Genomic DNA, 5,851 nt, shown 5'->3' on the forward strand with positions numbered 1-5,851 from the left:
TTCTAGCTATGACTTGAGGTTTTAGCTGTGTGGGATAGGGCTTAAGCCTCGTTCATTGTGGTGGCTTTCTTGAGAAATGGGAGAGATGGTACAAAGGGTCACCTTACCTCCCTATTTTCAGCGTTGGATTGCTTGGAAGAGGCAAAATTGCACTAGTGTCTTAACAAAATTGATTTGCTCGATGATATGATTGGTTTTGCTAAAAGTTTCAACTTCGTCAAGGAATTATGATGGTGTGTGTGGCACGGATCAATGGCAGGTCAACGATTCATCAGCGGCAGAGTAGTAGATGTCGATATGATATGATATGATATGATATGATATGATATGTGAATCCGGGTCTGATGCTCTTTCCGAACGGATGGTATATGGCTCCGGGTCCGAGGCTCTTTTCGGAACGGAGGGTGTGTGAATTCGAGTCTGAGGCTCTTTCCTGACGGATGGTACATGGACACCATGGATCCCCCGCGGGTCATGACTATTGTGTGAACAATGCCTTTAGCATGTGTGTACAGGTTTGAGGTATTTGGCCAGGGCATTGCATTGCACACCATTACATTTTATCCTACATCATCGCAGGGTTCCTTATTTCTGATTTCGGTACGATTTGTTGGTACTATTATTGTGGTATAGATCTGTATAGTCTGGAAAAGACTTATGAATTAGTGACTCTACCTAAGTTCAGGACTTAGATTTTTGATTAATGATTTGAGAAGTATTGAGACTGGGCAGACTTGTGGCTTAGAAGCTTCACGTAGGCTTATGACTTGGAAGGTGAGATTATGTATGACGTCTGTGCGGGTGAAAGTTCTTGATTTATTATGATGACGTGGTTTTTGAGTATGCTTTATTGCTTATCTATCTACTTGTTGATTTCTTTCTTCATATATGTGAACTAATTGTTGTCGGCCTATGATATCTACTAGTACTTGTTGTTGTACTGATGCTACTCTTGATGTACTCTTCTTTTGAGTGCAGAGTTTATTACTAGTTCCCGTCCTCGAGAGTGATCCGAGTCTACTTGAAAGAGATTCCAGGGTGAGCTTTTGGGCTAGATCCACTACCCGGAGACTCTTCTGTATTTAACTATCTACATTGTATTCTTGAGACAATATTGATATTTGATATTTGAGATTTGTACTTCCTATCGGACTTGTATCTATGTATAGTGGCTCTTATATTAGTCCAGACCAGATTTTGGGGGTTATTATTACCTCCGCACCTATCATTTATATAAATTGAATCTGTTAGTTAAATCATTGTTTATTTTCGCAATTTTCTTATAAATGACTAAAGTGATTGGGAATGGTTCGCCTACTTGGGGGGACAGCTTAGGTGCCATCACTATTCATGAAGTAGGTTGTGACACCAACCATCGTGTCTGTTTTGGTTAAGGTCGGTCGACGATCCTGCTGAGTACACGTTGTTTCCGGTACTCATGCTACACTTGCTACACCTTTTTTGTGCAATTTCTGTCCCTAGCACTAATGTGTCTTGAGGCTTCAACGATCGTTGAGGAACCTATCTTGGAGAATTCGGGGTGAGCTGCTAGCTGATCCGTGGCTCCGGATTCTTATTATTGTTCATTTACTTATTCATGTCTCTTTGTTTCAGACAGTGTATTAGCAATTATCTAAAACTTGTATAAGTTTCTTAGTGGTTTTTGTACTAGTGACACCAGATTTTGGGTGGTTGTACTTATTCTGCATATTTATGATTATAATATTTAGTTTATGATTCTTAAATGACATTAGTTATTTCTTTCCGCATATTATACTTGTTAAAATTGGCTTAAAAAATTGTGGATGGTTCGCCTACCGGGTGGGGACAGGTGCCTTCACAGCTTTGGAATTTGGATCATGACAATTAGGAAGTTCCTGACTGACCTCCCACAATCCAAAGCTTCAGTTGTGTTAGAGTCTTGTATCACTATTAAAACAGTCTTCCTTCATATTGTTGTTCCTGTATTTGTGGCTGCAACCGGAAAACAATTGTATTTAGACAAATTTTTTATAACTCTAATGATATACAAATAAAACTACCCATGTTAATTATATGTGGCTCAGATTCTGATATTGCATGATAATGGTGGATGTTGACACCTAATTTTTCCCTCCATAAATTTTATTTAATTAGTCGGACTTCTTGAATCACAACAGAGTAAAATACTTTTACAAGTTGAAATGATTTTACAAAATTGTTTCGGTGACATTTTTCCATTTCATTTGGCAAAATATCATCCAGTATATCAGTGTATATCATCGGCATATTTTCTCCTGTAATGACCCAGTCGGTCATTTTGAGCACTGATGCTCTATTTTATGTGTCGTCCATTCCAAAAGCTCTATAATAATTATTTTGACCTGCTTGCAAAATTTGAAGTCAAACGGATGTCATTTGGTTCACTTTGGAAGAAGGTTTCAGTTTGAAAATCCCAATATTTAATTATTTGGATTGTTTATTTTGGAAAAACTTGCTCTGATTGACAATCTGAAGATTTCGTTAGATTTGAAATATTATTTATGACCTATAAAATTGACGAGGCTAATTTTAAAGTTCGTTTGATTGGAATTTGACAATTAAATCGGTTTTAGCATTTAATATGCCTATTTATGATTAAAAGATGGTCACGGGAAGAAATGAGACTCGTATTAGAAATTTGTTGGTTCCGTTAGTTTTGTATTGATGTCTATGACTTGTGGGGATGGGTGGCGCGATTCTCGAGCCTTTCGGATGAGTTTTGGGTAAGGAAAAGGATAATTTGGATTTCTCTCTATAACTCGTCGTCGGGGGTAAATGAGTCTTTTTTGAAGTTTCGCGAATTCTTTTTCCTTTTTAATTAAATTTAGCCCATCATGGGCATTTTATTTATTAAAAAAAACATCAAAATGCTAATATGTCCAAACAAAAGCAAAAAAGCGTAAAAGAAAGGAAAAAACAAATATAGCACTTGCACTACTTTCCTAATTGAAACCCTAACATATATGTGTAGCCTCTCCCTCTCTCTTCATCAGCATTTCTCTCTGTAACTCTCGCCACTGATGGTGTGAAGATGATGAAAAGACCCGATTTCATTGTCTTGATGGTTCATTTCTCATTCGCACCTCCAGATGTGGCGTTGTTCTTCATTTTCAAGCATCAACACCTTTAGGTAAAGCTTCAATGTTAGATATCTTTCCTTTTTTGATTCTTACTGAAATAGCTTATATTTTTTGTTTCTTTGCCCTGCATGTATGTATACGACCCTTGTTGATCGTGGAAAAATTCCACCTTGATCCTTGAGCTCTGTTGATAGTTCGTCGGGTCCTCCTGATGGATTTTCGACCTGCAAAAGTCAACGAAAAGGAGAGCATATCAAGGTAAGCTATTCCTCTCCTTCAATCTCTGTGACACCAGCTTGTTACACCATGAAATCTCTTCCTCAATTGATATTGTCTGAAAATGTTCTGAATTGTGAAAATTTGTTGTTTGATTGGCCAGTTGGTGTGACATCTCCCCAAATACATAGTTCTTGATCTTCTTGTTGTTTGTGATGTCATGATTGTACTCTGATTCTCAGAATATGGTAAATGGGATTTGTCACTGTTAATGATTCTTCTACAATTACTCCTCAAATCTGTAATAACCTGATATTTTCCAAATGAATTTTAGAGTTACTTCCTCAATTATAACTTACTAGCTTTAAGGAGTTCGATACCGTAGCGGGTACTAATTATATCCATATAACATGTTTGCATATATGTTTATTATGATATTATTATTTATATGATGTAATATATTAAATAGTGCATGAATAAGTTAGTGAGTGGGCCAAGCCCATTACTCTTGTGACTATGCACGTTATATTCCAAAGAAAGGAGTGAAAATACAAGAAAAATTATTAATCTGTTTCTAGTCTAAGGAGAGAGAAGGGACAAGAAGAGGGCATCGGTTACTGTGTACAAAGTTTGACACAGTGAAATTTTTTTCCCCACAATTGCCAAGGCACGCAGGTACATCTTGAGATTTATAATTTTTCCTTATAATTTAGTATGTAAGCCATGGACTGTGTTGCAAGGGTGTTAAGTCAAATAGGATTGGATGGCATGAATTATTAATAGGATGTAATCATGATCTAATGATTAGGGGAAACAAATAATTATAGTAATTGATGGGGTGCTGTGGAGTTAGAGATATAAATTGATTTATAGGAATGAAATTGCTACTGTTTCCCTCAAAAATTCGTGCACTGCTACAGTGCTCACTTTTAGGTTTCGAATAAGACAAAATAGGTTTTCAAAGTGACAAATTACTCTTCTTTGTTTCAAGTCACCAACTGTGTCGTCTTCCTTTTTAATATTTGTTTTTGTTTTCTTTCTTTATTTAATTACACACTACCATTATTAGTATTTTAGTACTAAAACATATGTATATAGTTGGTTATTAAAGTTACTAGGATACAGTTCTTTCATTTAAAGAAATTATGAAATTTGGGTATAGAATGTTGAGATTTGATTCTAAACCCAAAATTATAAGATTAGTTTTCATAGGCTAATTTGGACTATTTATTTATGATATTGAATAGATTGAGGCTATTGGAGTTTGTTTGAAGGAAATTTGGCACTTTCGGAGAGGTTACGTTCCGGTTATAAGGCAAGTGAGGCTTAAACTCTTAGGTTACTTGCTTTTCATAAAAATCATATGGTTTGTGTTGTATGTATGCATTTAAACCATTTAGTTCGTGTGAGTGGGCAAGTATGATCTAAATTGGATAATTTCCAAGTTTCTAAAGTAATGACTGTATGAGTCCTTTAGCGTAATTTCGCTTAAATAGATACAATTTATATAAACGTAAAGTTTACAAGTGGTATTGATTGGATGTATATTCTACTTATCGTATCTTCAGAGGGGCACACATCCATAGGTCCCATTGATGTTCAGTGAGAGATAGATGCTAGAATCTTAAGTGACCCGGGTAAGATGGGGGTAAATAATGCCCTCTCCGGAAGACGGGGTAAGACACAGACAAATACGTACTATGTCCCGTGAATATACATTCAGATTCAGTGTATTTCATGTATTGCTCGTCCGGATAAGATGGGGGTAAATAATGCCCTCTCCGGAAAATGGGGTAAGACATAGATAAATACGTACTATGTCCCGTGAGCATAGATTCAGATTTAGAGTATTTCATGTTCTGCTTGGTTGTGCTTCATGATTTTAGCTTAGCTTCAGTGTTTGTATATATTTAATATACTTGTACTGTGTAATTGCTTTTATGCATTATCAGGAATTTCAAAGACTTGCCCCAGGGGTAAGCTGAGAGTGTCGATGATCTTGCTGGGTCTTTTAGACTCACACTTGTTGATGTTGTATGTGTGCAGGTGTGGTTAACGGTAACCAGGTAGCCGATACTTGATTCATTCCAGCTTTTTTCAGTCCAGTTCAGTGGAGGTGAGCCACCATTAGATCATGGCGGCCTCTTCTTCTTTAGTTGACTTAGTAGTATTCCGAGCTACGTCTCGTACTTTTATATTCAGACTAGTAGTTCCATGACTTAGACATCTTCTGGGGTTATGGGCAAGACTCAGTATTTGTATTTCGCTTTCGCACTTTTCGTTATATTATGAGACTTTGCGTATTATTCATTCTATTCGTTAATTTTCGCATGATTAGCTTAGAGGGTTCGCCTTAGGGGTAGAAGCTCGAAAGGTGCCCGGTCACGGTCTAAGTGTCAGATTTGGGTCGTGACAAAATCCCTAAATTGTTGACAAAATACACTACCATTATCAATTGCTTTGATTGGCTAATTCATATGCTAATTTCTTACCTTATCTGAGAATGTGAGTATATAATATTTGCCTGTGACCAA

The 5,851-nt window shown here is 36.6% G+C and overlaps 1 long non-coding RNA gene across 1 annotated transcript; it reads left to right on the top strand.

Moving 5' to 3' along the window:
* Nucleotides 1-3,000: 3,000 nt before the first annotated feature.
* LOC132633664 (uncharacterized) lies at nucleotides 3,001-5,612 on the top strand. The gene is made up of 3 exons (XR_009579729.1): nucleotides 3,001-3,151; nucleotides 3,296-3,359; nucleotides 5,364-5,612. It is a non-coding gene; the product is annotated as an uncharacterized LOC132633664 (long non-coding RNA).
* The last annotated feature ends 239 nt before the right edge of the window (nucleotides 5,613-5,851 follow it).

The sequence above is a fragment of the Lycium barbarum genome, chromosome 3 (assembly GCF_019175385.1).
Source record: "Lycium barbarum isolate Lr01 chromosome 3, ASM1917538v2, whole genome shotgun sequence".
Taxonomy (NCBI): domain Eukaryota; kingdom Viridiplantae; phylum Streptophyta; class Magnoliopsida; order Solanales; family Solanaceae; genus Lycium; species Lycium barbarum.